The sequence below is a fragment of the Schistocerca nitens genome, chromosome 3 (assembly GCF_023898315.1).
Source record: "Schistocerca nitens isolate TAMUIC-IGC-003100 chromosome 3, iqSchNite1.1, whole genome shotgun sequence".
In the NCBI taxonomy this organism is placed as follows: domain Eukaryota; kingdom Metazoa; phylum Arthropoda; class Insecta; order Orthoptera; family Acrididae; genus Schistocerca; species Schistocerca nitens.
Window position 1 is genome coordinate 89,885,545 of NC_064616.1, and position 15,298 is coordinate 89,900,842.

Consider the following 15,298-nt stretch of genomic DNA (forward strand, 5'->3'; position numbering starts at 1 on the left):
AACACTTGACGTCTTTCCGAAGATCGTAGCACGGTATTAGATATCGATAAACGCTGCTGCTGGCACTCGCAGACAGACAACGCTAGCGCACGTAGTGGTGCTAGTAAACACAAGAAGAAGACGAGACGCCACTATCCCCACCAACGGCACCAACGCAAGCCGCACACGGAGGAGGTTCGAACATTGTCGTGACTGTAATAAAGACAACTGTTTTACCTTTCTGGACTCTCAACAACGGACTCTTTACGCTCACAATATAACTTACAGCATATCCCGGGAACTCCATATGTATTCGAACTTAATACGCAAGACACTTACCAGAGTGCAATGTGTTTTGTATTTGAACGTAATAAGTATCTATCTAAAAGCTATTCAGTTACTGTCAGTTTAAGGAAATATGCTATCCACTACACAAGTTCAATTAAAAACAAATCAAGGAAGCCCTTTTGGACAGGGAGATATTACAGAACTATAAGATACAAAAACTTACTCAAAGCTTCCATAACCCATTACAACGTTGATATGTCTTAATTTCAAGGGTTAATCTCATGCGTAAACAGGTAAATGTTATTGTTTACTCTCTATTTGACTGTAATTTTTTATAGAACAAATTATAAAACTGACATTCATATTTCTTTAGCTTTCTGCAGTAATTATGCGACGCAACATTTGAAACGTACATCTGGAGCAGATTTCTCTGGCAGAAACTTCGCTTGTACTCGTATACCAGCGCTTGACAACGATGTTGTCACAACAGTGTGGTGTCACCGCCAGACACCACACTTGCTAGGTGGTAGCCTTTAAATCGGCCGCGGTCCGTTAGTATACGTCGGACCCGCGTGTCGCCACTGTGAGTGATTGCAGACCGAGCGTCGCCGCACGGCAGGTCTAGAGAGACTTCCTAGCACTCGCCCCAGTTGTACAGCCGACTTTGCTAGCGATGGTTCACTGACAAATTACGCTCTCATTAGCCGAGACGATAGTTAGCATAGCCTTCAGCTACGTCATTTTCTACGACCTAGCAAGGCGCCATAATCATTTGCTATTTATCTTGTGATGTATGTACCGTCAGAACGATGTTCACCAATTATGGATTAAAGTTAAGTATTCCAGAAGCTACGTACTTTTTTTACTAGACTCAACTCCTTTAACTGTTCCAGACCTCACGCCAGACTGCGTGAGCTTAAACGCGTGCCTTTCGGCTACCTCACAGTGGCTTGGCTGTCTTGCCAAGTCACAACAGTTTGGCGACGAGCTAAATCGCGTTCGTATCTCTACAGACTGATTTACTTGTGTAATGGCTTCGCCACCATCTCCAGATGTACTGTCCGAATTTTATCGCTTGCAGAATCAACAGACGCAGGCCTTATTGGATGCCCCTGGACAGCTCGTCCAGGGTAAACGTGCAATGCAACACGATGCGGCAGCCGCCGCTCCACCGCTCCCGCAGCCACAATACGCAGTTGCACCACCTTTTCGTCCTTTTGATGCGGCACTGGAAAGCTGGACGGAGTGGTCACGCCAATTTGGATTCCATCTCGCCGCCTACAGAATTCAAGGTATTGAGTGGCAGCCTTTATTGCTTTCTTGTGTCGGAGTGTCCACCTACCGTGTGATAGTGAAATTATATCCCCGACGCGACGTAGCAACTCTGTCCTATGAAGAAATTTTGTCTGCATTGGATGCATATTTCAAAGAATCAGTCAATGTAGTTGCCAAACGGTATACGTTCTTTCGTACAAAACGTACGGCCGTTCAGACTAATAGGGAGTGGGTTGCAACCTTCAAGGCCTTACTAGGGATTGTGCTTTTGAGTGTCAATGTGGACTCCCTTATTCAGATACTATGGTACGTGATGCTATTGCACACAACGTTTCTGATGTTCGTATATGGGAACAGATTTTGAAACTAGTCAATCCCTCCCTTCAACAAGTGATGGACATATTGGATCGGCAGGACACACGTTACTTTGCTCAGGAATCATTTGAAACTTCGCCAGCCGTGTGTCAGGTTAACCGGCCCACCGGGCATGCTGCACGGAACAGTAAACAGCCCTCGCGCCCGTCCGCGCAGCTGCCGCCAAGCTCTCCGCCACGTGTGCCGCGCAAGCAAGCAAATGCAGTGCTAAAATCATGCCCGTGGTGTGCTACTAGACATTCGCGTGAGAATTGCCCGTCACGTCAGGCTATTTGCTTTTTCTGTAATAAAAAAGGACATGTTCAAAGTGTTTGCCAGAAAAAGCTCAGAACGGACACTGACAACCATTCCAGGCCCTTTGTTTCGCGCCGGAATCGGAATCGAACCAAGAATACTCAGGCTCGTGAACCTTCGCCCATGGAAATTCATGCAGTTCATTCCACTCCGCCCAGTGCCACTCTCTCTAACAGTGACTGTGTTCGTCCCACAAATAGTGTGTGTCGACATCGCCGGAAATCCCGTCAAGTCGCAAGTGATTCTGTACCAGTGTCAGTTCACGTTGCACGAGACAGTCGCTCTTGTCGTCAGCAGGACAATAAACTTTTTGTAGATTTGGACATTAACGACAAAGTGATCCCATTACAGCTCGATACCGGAGCTGCAGTTTCACTGATCAATCACGACACGTACAAACAGCTGGGCACACCTCCGTTGCGTGCCGCAAATGTTAAGCTCAGTAGTTATTCAGGACAAGCAATCCCTGTGTTAGGACAGTGCAGCCTTCTTGCAACATACAAGGGACAAACAAAACTTGTGTCATTTTATGTACTTCGTTCTTCTTCTGCAGTGAACTTGTTTGGTTTAGATTTATTTTAGTTGTTTCACTTGTCTATAGTCAATCAGGTCCTATCAGTGAACCAGCCTGTGCCTTCAGCCAGTGTTTCTCGTCTCTGTGAACAATTTGCAGACATTTTTGCACCGGGCCTTGGTTGCACTAAGAACTATAAAGCACATTTGGAACTGAAAGTAAACGCGCAACCGAAATTTTTCAGAGCGCGCAATGTTCCCCACGCATTGCGTGATGAGGTCGCAAGAACATTACACGATTTGGAATCACAAAGTGTGATTGAACGTGTGCAGGCTTCTCTCTGGGCCTCACCCTTAGTAATATTGCCAAAACCTTCCGGAAAATTGAGACTTTGTGTGGACTTCAAGGCAACGGTGAATCCACAACTAGTGATTGCAACATTTACTTTACCCCGCCCGGAAGATCTTTTTGACAAACTGTGCCCGGGTAAATATTTTTCGAAGTTGGACCTCGCAGATGCGTACTTGCAAATACCGGTGGACAAAGATTCCCAGCGCGTTTTGGTGGTTAACACGCATCTTGGTTTGTATCAATTCAAACGACTGCCATTCGGGTGTGCATCCGCCCCTGCATTGTTTCAGCACTATCTGCAAACTGTTTGTGCGTCGGTCCCTACTGCAGCAAACTACGTGGACGATATTGTGATCTCCGGAAGGACGGAAGAAGAACATTTAGCCAATCTCAGAACGTTATTTCAGGTCTTGCGACAAAATGGTCTTCGCTTGCGGAAGGACAAATGTGTGTTTTTTGCTCGTGACTTACCCTATCTGGGTCATGTAATCAATGCCCAAGGCATACATCCCAGTCCAGAGCACCTCCGTGCCATACAAGACTTGCCTTTGCCGCAGAATTTGAAGCAGCTACAGAGTGTGCTGGGAAAAATCAATTATTATCATCGCTATGTGCGCCACGCCTCTTACCTTTCAGCTCCGCTTCATCGCTTGCGCCGTAAGGGTGTTCCGTTCGTCTGGACGACGGAATACGAACGCGCCTTTCGCCAGTTGAAATCGGCGTTGCTTTCCAATACTTGCCTTACGCCATTCGATCCCCAGAAACCCCTTTTGTTGATGGTGGATGCATCGGATTTCGGGATCGGTGCTGTGCTTGCGCACAAAGATGGATCGCACGATCGCCCTATTGCCTTTGCGTCCAAATTGCTCTCGTCCGCGCAAAGAAATTATTCACAGATCGAGAAAGAAGCATTGGCTCTCGTATTTGGTGTTACTAAGTTTCATGATTTCTTGTTTGGTCGTCACTTTACCATCATCACAGACCACAAACCTTTGACATCGCTTTTTCATCCGAACAAGCCTGTACCTCCACGTACAGCGCAGAAATTCATTCGCTGGTCTATTTTCCTTTCGCAGTACCGCTACGATATCTTGTATCGGTCCACTGCTAAGCACGGAAACGCCGATGCGTTGTCCCGTTTGCCTGTTGCTGAGGATAGAGCATTCGATTCTTCCGAACTTGCTTGCATGTTCATTGATTCGGAATCCGATGACGTGGTCGAATCGTTTCCGATTGATTTTCGTCGTGTAGCTACAGCCACAGCTGCTGACCCTGTCCTTGCTACCGCTTTGCGTTTTGTTGCTACGCAATGGCCCTTGTCAAAGTCACGGATCGAGGATCCGTTGGTTCGCCGATTTTTTGCTCACAAGGAGAGACTTTTTGTACGACGTGGTATTTGCTGTTGCGTTCTGATAATGACCAGTCCAGGGTCGTGGTCCCACGTTCGTTACAGTCCTCTGTTTTAAAGCTTCTCCACCACGGACATTGGGGTATAGTGAGAACGAAACAACTTGCTCGTCAGCACTGTACTTGGTTCGGAATCGATGCTGCGATTACGAATATGTGCTCGTCTTGCATGGTGTGTGCCGAATAACAATCCGCACCACCGCGGAAATTCTTTGCATGCCCAAAAGCCACTTCCCCTTGGCAACGCTTACACATCGATTTTGCTGGTCCATTCTGGAATGCTCGATGGTTGGTTCTGGTCGATTCATTCCGTAATTTTCCTTTTGTTGTCCGGATGTCTTCCACGACGTCATCTGCCACCATCCAAGCGTTATCCGCTATCTTTCGCATTGAAGTTCTTCCACAGACTATTGTTTCCGACAATGGCCCGCAATTCATGTCCGCAGAATTTCAGTCATTCTGCAAGGCCAATGGTATTCAACATCTGACGTCCGCGCCGTTTTCGCCGCAGTCAAACGGTACCGCTCAACGTTTGGTCAGGACTTTCAAGTCACAGATGTTGAAGTTGCAATAGTCGCATTCTCGGGAGGACGCGTTGTTGCTCTTTTTGTCCTCGTATCGCTATCAGCCTCGAGATGGTCGCTCGCCGGCTGAGTTGCTTCACGGTCGCCCTCATCGCACCTTGATGTCTTTGCTACATCCGCCGCATCAGGTTTCTGTGCAGCGGCAGGCACCTGCTTTTGCTCCAGGCGACGTTGTCTATTATCGCAACTATCGCGGTTCACGGCGTTGGCTCGCAGGGCGCATTCTTTGCTGCCTCGGCTGTGCTATGTATCTGGTTTTGGGGGCTTCTGGTGAGGTGCGTCGGCATCTCAATCAGCTGCGCCTCTGTCGTCGCACGGGATCTGCCGCTCCCCGTCTGCTTTCAGCGACGGTGCCGTCCGGTCAGCGCCCTGGGGACCCATCTACTGGCTCGCCTCAGCCCCAGGTGTTACCGACGCTGCCTTCCATTTTGCCCCATGGCGACGCGCCGCCGCCGCCGCCGCCTGTTCTCCGTCCGGCGACGCCCGCAGTGGACGCGTCGCTGCAACCGCCAGGCGCCTCCTTAGGTCACGCGCCGCCGATCGCTTCCCGTGACCAGTTGTCCTCCGCCATGGAATTCTTGCCCGCTCCGGACCATATGTCGTCTTCTCCCGTCGGGTGCCCCGGCTCGATGGAGGTCGACCCTTCGGCCCCTCCTGTATCTCTACGGGCGCATACACCGCATGTTGGCGTGCACCCTGGACTAGGTTTTCAGGCGTTTCCTGGCTCCCCTCGGACCGAATGGCAGGGTGCGGGTGGCACAGCCTCGCCTGTTGTTAGGCTCCCCACCTCGTCGCATACGTCAACATGGGGTCCTCTCCACGGCGGGCGGAAGCCTTATGCCACAACCGTCCGCCGATTTGCGGGGGAGGAATGGAGGAATGTGGTGTCACCGCCAGAAACCACACTTGCTAGGTGGTAGCCTTTAAATCGGCCGTGGTCCGTTAGTATACGTCGGACCCGCGTGTCGCCACTGTCAGTGATTGCAGACCGAGCGCCGCCACACGGCAGGTCTAGAGAGACTTCCTAGCACTCGCCCCAGTTGTACAGCCGACTTTGCTAGCGATGGTTCACTGACAAATTACGCTCTCATTTGCCGAGACGATAGTTAGCATGGCCTTCAGCTACGTCATTTTCTACGACCTAGCAAGGCGCCATAATCATTTGCTATTTATCTTGTGATGCATGTACCGTCAGACCGATGTTCACCAATTATGGATTAAAGTTAAGTATTCCAGAAGCTACGTACTTTTTTTACTAGACTCAACTCCTTTAACTGTTCCAGACCTCACGCCAACCAGCGTGAGCTTAAACGCGTGCCTTTCGGCTACCTCACAGTGGCTTGGCTGTCACAACAAACAGGTCTGTTCCACGGACGAAGAGGTAAACAGCGCCTCACTCTGGTCGTAAAAACGCCAGCTTGTGAACAACTCCCACAAATCTTACAACTCCGGGCGTACTACACTGAACTCCAAAGAAACTGGAATAGGCATGCGTATTCAAACGCAGAGATATGTAAACAGCAGAATACGGTGCTGCGGTCGGCAAAGCTTGTATAAGACAACAAGTGTCTCGCGCAGTTGTTAGATCGTTTACTGCTGCTACAATGTCCAGTTATCAAGGTTTAAGTGAGTTTGAACGTGGTGTTATTATCGGCCACAAGCAATGGGACACATCTCCTAGTGTGCTGTGAATAACAGGGAAACGGCAAAACATCAAATCTCCGACATCGCTGTGGCCAGAAAAAGATCCTGCAAGAACGGGACCTTTTACGATTGAACGTGACAGATGGTTCAAATGGCTCTGAGCACTATGGGACTTAACATCTACGGTCATCAGTCCCCTAGAACTTAGAACTACTTAAACCTAACTAACCTAAGGACATCACACAACACCCAGTCATCACGAGGCAGAGAAAGAACGTGACAGAAGTGCAACCCTTCAGCAAATTGCTGAGGATTTCAATGCTGGGAGATTAAAACGTGTCAGCTTGCGAACCATTCAACGAAACATCATCGATATGGGCTTTCGGAGCTGAAGATCCACACGGTATCCGTATGACTGCACGACACAAGGCTTTACGCCTATCCGGGGCCCGTCAACACCGATGCTGGACTATTGATGACTGGAAACATGTTGCCTGGCCGGACGAGTCTCGTTTCAAATTGTATCGAGAGGATGGACGTATACGGGTATGGAGACAACCTCATGAATCCATGGACACTGCATGTCATCAAGGGACTGTTCAAGCTGATGGAGGCTCTGTAATGGTGTGGGGCTTGTCCAGTTGGACTGATACGTCTAGATAAGACTCTGACAGGTGATACGTTCGTAAGCATCCTGTCTGGTCACCTGTATCCATTCGTGTTCACCGTGAATTCCGACGGACTTGCGCAATTCCAGCAAGACAATGCGACACGCCATACGTCCAGAATTGCTACAGAGTGACTCCAGAAACACTCTTCTGAGTTTAATCACTTCAACTGGCCACCAAACTCCCCAGAAATGAACATTATTGAGCTTATCTGGGATGCCTTGCAACGTGCTGTTCAGTAGAGATCTCCACCCACTCGTACTCGGATTTATGGACAGCCCTGCAGGATTCATGGTGTCAGTTCCCTCCAGCACTACTTCAGATATTAGTCGAGTCCATGCCACGTCGTGTTGTGGCACTTCTGCGTGCTCGCGGGGGCCCTACACGATATTAAACAGGTGTACCAGTTTGTTTGGCTCTTCAGTGTCGTCTTGTACGAATACAGCCATGCTTTCCTACACAAAATCGTGTTAGATTCCCTCACGATTACTTGGCAAATTTGAGCACGTTCCCTGTTTCCAGGGAAACAAAATGACGATGTTCAAATGGCTCTGAGCACTATGGGACTTAAGCCGGCCGAAGTGGCCGTGCGGTTAAAGGCGCTGCAGTCTGGAACCGCAAGACCGCTACGGTCGCAGGTTCGAATCCTGCCTCGGGCATGGATGTTTGTGATGTCCTTAGGTTAGTTAGGTTTAACTAGTTCTAAGTTCTAGGGGACTAATGACCTCAGCAGTTGAGTCCCATAGTGCTCAGAGCCATTTGAACCATTTGAACTATGGGACTTAACATCTGTGGTCATCAGTCCCCTAGAACTTAGAACTACTTAAACCTAACTAACCTAAGGACATCACACACATCCATGCCCGAGGCAGGATTCGAACCTGCGACCGTAGCAGTCCCGCGGTTCCGGACTGAGCGCCTAGACAAAATGACATTTGAACCAAGGACAACGTCAAACATCATCGACAGGTACTGTTCGGAACTTCCTCCACATTCTCTGGGCGTTGCCAGACGATGTTACGAATGCTGATAGTTGAGCAGCAAGGGGGTTCGAAACATGAGTCTAACGTCATTTTCGAGAAGAGACTGCCAAAATATTCGTGTACAGTACACGTTAAAAAAGACTTCTGTGAAGAAATATGTTTACTCTTGGTGGAATATAAATTGGGTTGTTCATTTGTAGTTTAAGTGCGTGTAATAACTTTTTACACATTGCTGAACTCTCATTCCCGTTGGGTACGATGTGCGTACAGCTCGACTGTTTACTTTGTGTCCCTAATGTATTCTCCATACTGAAGTAGGATATATCATTTGTCTTGTTTTTGTAAAAGACTTTTTTAGAGTAACCAGTACCCGATACACACGAATCACGCAGACAGTCGTAATCTACATTTCGTCTGTGCTTCTCATACCAGTCTAGCAACTGTACATCACTGTTTCTACCTCGCTTGGCGCGTCGCATTTCCTTTACTGAATATGGAATCGAGAACGTCTACGTAACACAATAAACGGTTTTACCTCCAAAATATAACTCCTAATTTCTAAATATTGTAATTTCTCCGAAATTTCTCATCGATTTTCCCAAAGACTACGTTCTAATATCATCTCGTCCACTGTATCGATGTTCTCATCTCTGGTTGAACTTTTCTTATGCCTATCACATGGGTTTCTTACATAATTTAAATTCAGTTGATAATTTCTTAACTAATTGAAATAAAGGAACTGATTCCTCATACGCCTCAGCACATTCGGAGTAATTTCCATTGAAGATAGACTCTCGAAAATGAACAATTTTATGGCGGCACAGTATTACAGTTTTTCCATGAAAACGAATTACAAAAAATTATAAATGCCCGTATAAGCAATACTATTTCGAAGATCAAGTAAACACTTGATTAATATCAGATTGCAAAATGCACCAATATAACAATAACAATATTTAATTGATACAAACGCAATCTCAAGAACTTGTACCTTGTGCTCGTATGCCTTTTGTAGAGTGATACGTATCTTTTGTATTACCTAAGTGTGCAAATGTAGCGAGGCAGTACAACTGGACCTGAATCTACAGCTACTTGCTATTGATGTAAATGTGTGGTGTTGGGTGTCCGATGTTCCATACCAGTGTCTGCTATATGATAAACCCGTCATACGAGTCAGGAATTATCTTGAACAGGCATGACGGAAGCAACAGAAATGAGTGGAAAGAAATAATTTAGTGGTCCTGTAACAGTCACTTTAATTTCTGCCACATCAATCATTTGGATCTTAGCTCAACGTCCGTAATTTGTGGCGTTTCCTAACATTTGAGGTCAATAATCAATAAAATCCTTAGTCTTCATACTGTTACACCATAAATTCATTTTCTGTGGATTTCATCAATAAAAACTGATGAATTACACCGGACACAGTCCATTCCAGGAGTCTGGTCTGAGGGTTGACTTATACTGGCATAGTGTTCTATGTACAAAGCAATACGTCTAAACATATCTTCATATAATTACATTTATTACGTAAACACAGTCGACAAGCAGTCACAACACCAACAGTCATCGGCCATGTTTTTCCAGTGATGCCATCCTAACTTCGATGGGCAGTAACAAAAATGCACGTACTGTCGGCCACACGACCTACCTCATTGTTAACTCGCTCTGAACTGCCTGTTTAGACCTCTCAAAAATCTGTTTATGAACATGCCTCTCCCCACTAGTTTAAGGGATGTGAGGTTACGAAAACGAAGTACAAGCTGCAGGATGGCCATTATTATTTTTATTTATATCATACACACACACACACACATATATATATATATATATATATATATATATATATATATATATATATATATATATATATGGTGAAGCGAAATTTGCGCACTCTGGCTTCGCAGCGCGACTCCTCACATGCCAGCGATGGAAAAATGTCTGTAACAAAATTTCGTCCGGGGGGTACATCCGGCAGAAAAAGGACGTTAAAGAGTGGAAATCTGGCAACACCCTAACCACATGTATGGTAACTAGCTCAGTCAGCACATGTTCTTTGTGCTGTACAGTTGTTGCAGTAGATAGAATTTTGGGTAAGCATGCAGGAGGTCGAGGGTTCGATGCTAGGCAGGGGCGCATATTTTTTATTTGCTAATCTCATTCTGACATTTCATACTGTTATATAAACCGTTTCTCAGGTCACATGTATCCTAAATTTACAGCATTTTGTAACGCTGAACATAAAAAATACGTGGTTACACAAATAATAAATAGACAGTTGAAACAAGTGACCTGTCATATAACAGAATAACTACAAAAACAATGTCAATTTCGAAATGCTAAAAACGAAGCACAGTACAATAACACAACATCTACTTCTAATTTATTCTACACGTAATATGAGCGCTCAGATGTCGCACATTAGCAACCAGTGACAATAATAATGTCCATAATAACAACCGCATTACCTTCACGTTGTCCTCAGAAAAACAGATGCTCAAAGCGACTTCGCTGCACGTCCAAACATCGCGTAAACCGCAGGAACATACAGCTCTGGACCCTTTGCAACAGAGCTTCGTCCACAGTAACAAGAGCAGCATGAGCACGTGCTACCAATTCTTCCACATTCGTCGGCAGAGTAGAGTACACGCGCTCCTTCAGGTGTCCCCACAGGAAGAAATCCAGGTGAACGCGGTGGCCATACAACTGGACCTCCACGACTGAGCCTTTTCCCTAGAAATTTTCTGTCCAAATACTGTCGCACATCAATTCCAGCATGTGGAGGTGCACCGTCATGTTGGAACCATATCCTCTGCTGAACATGTAGTGAAACGTCTTCCACCACATCAGGCAGATAGTTTGAGAGGAATGCGTGATACCTTCGTGCAGTCAACTGATCAGGCAACATGGAAGGGTCCAAACACCTGTCGCCCAATATTCCGGTCCAGACGTCGATACCAAAATGAACTTGATATCCACGGTCGCGGGTGACGTGCAGGTTAACCTCACATCAATGGTGGGCGTTGTGCATATTGAAGACAACCTCACGAGTGACTGCTGCTTCATCCGACCATATTACGGTGTCCACGACGTCATCGTTGGCTCCCTGTTGTTGTCAGAACCATACGCAGAATTGCATCCACTGCTGGAAATCTGCAGGATGCATAATGACAGGGTGCAGCCCATGCTCGTGCAGCATGTTAACGAGACACGCAGCTGCCCTGCTACGCTACATGTACTTCGCTGAGGTTCTTGGTGTATGACCTCCAAAGCAGCGTCCTTAGTAGCTGGAGTACGGCGAGTCCGTGGACGACCTCTGTCATTCGGTGGTGGAAGGAGAGAACTTGACTCCCGAAGGCGCGGATCCAGATGACGGAACGCATTTGTATCTGAACGGTGTCGACAAGGATATCTAGCAGCATAACCGAGAGTGGCAATACCAGCCCAGTTATCAGATGCACCAAGGACCAGAAGCACATCCACATACATATATCGTTTTTTTATGCCGTACGTCTGCCATACTGGTTTACAGGTTTACTATGGGAAAATTCGATACGTGTACTCATGTACATAGGTCGGCCGCTGTGGCCGAGCGGTTCTAGACGCTTCAGTCCGGAACTGCGCTGCTGCTACGGTCGCAGGTTCGAATCCTGCCTCGGGCATGGATGTGTGTGATGTCCTTAGTTTAGTTAGGTTTAAGTAGTTCTAAGCCTAGGGGACTGATGACCTCAGATGTTAAGTCCCATAGTGCTCAGAGCCATTTGGACCATTTTGAACTCATGTACACTGGAGTGTGTCACGGGCACGTTACTCCGCTCGCAACTAGTCCCTGTCTGGTGGACAGCGCATACAGTATAAACACGCCGCCAGTCCTGCGCGCTGTTCCACCTAACACGCATTACCCCTCTAAAAGATATTGTTCTGCACGATTCCTCCCGACACCGCTAATTGTGAAATGTTCGGTTTCGAATTACACTGTTTCCCTAATCGTAAGAGATATGGTGTTTCCACAATCCCATTGATAGAGTAATAATAATAATAATAACGGACCATGGTGATAACACATACAAATAGTAACCGAGTGTGGACATTATTCTCATAGTACGTTGCTAGTCCTACTTGTAATGTAAGGCCCTAACGAAATGTAGTGAACCTGAATGAGGCAAGATTAATAGTTGGTACTAATCTATGGGACCACTGGAGGAGGATGCAAAGAAAACAGGTTTCGCATTTAGTAGATGAAGTGGTGTGAATAAATTCACGCCCACAGTGTGGAAAGCGCTTCTTTCAAAGCCGACCAACCTCCCATTTCTACGATTGTAGTATGTAAGTGCAAATGTTTTCTAGAGGACCCGCTGCAATCGCTGTTGACGGCTAAGATATCAGATAACATACCACCTGGACTACATTTACCATATAAAAAATATACACCTCAATCCAGGGTCGAACCATTGACCTACTGCATGCTAACCCAAGACACTATCCACAGCACAAACAGTAGAGCAGAACTAACATGTGCTGACAGAGATAGTTACCATACATGTAGTTACAGTGTTGCCAGATTTCCCATCTGTAACATCCTTTCTCTGCCAGATGTACTCGCCGGACGAAATTTTGTGACAGATATTTTTTTATCGCTGGCGTGTGAGAAGTCGTGCTGCGAAGCCCAAGTGCGCGAAATTCGCTTCAACCAGTATATATTAGCTTTTGCATACACGTGTTTGCACTTTGTATATTAAATTAATCATAATATAGATTAACGTGGTAGCAACAATTATTGAACCATCAATTCCATACACAAATCGTTCTGCAAGCTTAGCAAAATAAAATAAATGGAATTTTTACGAAATTTGAGACAACTGTAAAATAATGTACAAAATATATCTTCTTAAAGGAAATATTGGCTGCTATCAAAACTGGTCTTAGATTTTTGCCAGTCTGTAATATTTCAGAAGTTATAAAGAATTTAAAATTATGATTAATATTCTATTAATATTATCTCACCCGATTCACTTGCGTTGCAGTTGTACATGTAAAACATGATATTTTGTTTTCTAGCATTGGCTGAATGAACATTACTTTTTAAGACGGTCGTTTAACTGAATTTCACTATTGCATCATAAATGCTCACCTTGATACTTCACACTATTTAGCAGTTATCCAAAGGAATGGGTCGCCTATGAAACCTATTATCCTATTATCATCTTTTAGTTATTTTAGATCTTCAATTTATGGTACCAAAGTATGGGCTGATGAATTTAACTGGCTCTAACATTCGAATTGTGGACTTCTTACATTAATCCAAAGTTACAATTTCAGAAGGATAAAATGGTCTCCATGGAATCAGTAAGCAATCAGCAACGTTGTACTGCTGTTATAAACATGTATTATGTATAGAAAAATATAATTTTTCTGATATAAATTTAGATTAGATCAAAGAATCTGTTGCTACTGATTGTGATCGACTTTGCTTTAATAATCGATAGTCGACTATGAAACTACACTCCTGGAAATGGAAAAAAGAACACATTGACACCGGTGTGTCAGACCCACCATACTTGCTCCGGACACTGCGAGAGGGCTGTACAAGCAATGATCACACGCACGGCACAGCGGACACACCAGGAACCGCGGTGTTGGCCGTCGAATGGCGCTAGCTGCGCAGCATTTGTGCACCGCCGCCGTCAGTGTCAGCCAGTTTGCCGTGGCATACGGAGCTCCATCGCAGTCTTTAACACTGGTAGCATGCCGCGACAGCGTGGACGTGAACCGTATGTGCAGTTGACGGACTTTGAGCGAGGGCGTATAGTGGGCATGCGGGAGGCCGGGTGGACGTACCGCCGAATTGCTCAACACGTGGGGCGTGAGGTCTCCACAGTACATCGATGTTGTCGCCAGTGGTCGGCGGAAGGTGCACGTGCCCGTCGACCTGGGACCGGACCGCAGCGACGCACGGATGCACGCCAAGACCGTAGGATCCTACGCAGTGCCGTAGGGGACCGCACCGCCACTTCCCAGCAAATTAGGGACACTGTTGCTCCTCGGGTATCGGCGAGGACCATTCGCAACCGTCTCCATGAAGCTGGGCTACGGTCCCGCACACCGTTAGGCCGTCTTCCGCTCACGCCCCAACATCGTGCAGCCCGCCTCCAGTGGTGTCGCGACAGGCGTGAATGGAGGGACGAATGGAGACGTGTCGTCTTCAGCGATGAGGGTCGCTTCTGCCTTGGTGCCAATGATGGTCGTATGCGTGTTTGGCGCCGTGCAGGTGAGCGCCACAATCAGGACTGCATACGACCGAGGCACACAGGGCCAACACCCGACATCATGGTGTGGGGAGCGATCTCCTACACTGGCCGTACACCACTGGTGATCGTCGAGGGGACACTGAATAGTGCACGGTACATCCAAACCGTCATCGAACCCATCGTTCTACCATTCCTAGACCGGCAAGGGAACTTGCTGTTCCAACAGGACAATGCACGTCCGCATGTATCCCGTGCCACCCAACGTGCTCTAGAAGGTGTAAGTCAACTACCCTGGCCAGCAAGATCTCCGGATCTGTCCCCCATTGAGCATGTTTGGGACTGGATGAAGCGTCGTCTCACGCGGTCTGCACGTCCAGCACGAACGCTGGTCCAACTGAGGCGCCAGGTGGAAATGGCATGGCAAGCCGTTCCACAGGACTACATCCAGCATCTCTACGATCCTCTCCATGGGAGAATAGCAGCCTGCATTGCTGCGAAAGGTGAATATAGACTGTACTAGTGCCGACATTGTGCATGCTCTGTTGCCTGTGTCTATGTGCCTGTGGTTCTGTCAGTGTGATCATGTGATGTATCTGACCCCAGGAATGTGTCAATAAAGTTTCCCCTTCCTGGGACAATGAATTCACGGTGTTCTTATTTCAATTTCCAGGAGTGTATTTCACAAAAT

At 46.8% G+C, this 15,298-nt stretch overlaps 1 protein-coding gene across 1 annotated transcript in view; it reads left to right on the forward strand.

Annotated features, from left to right (window-relative positions):
• The window catches only part of LOC126248064 (D-beta-hydroxybutyrate dehydrogenase, mitochondrial-like), a 238,693-nt gene that overhangs the window by 160,328 nt on the left and 63,067 nt on the right, over nt 1-15,298 (forward strand). The window lies entirely within an intron of this gene.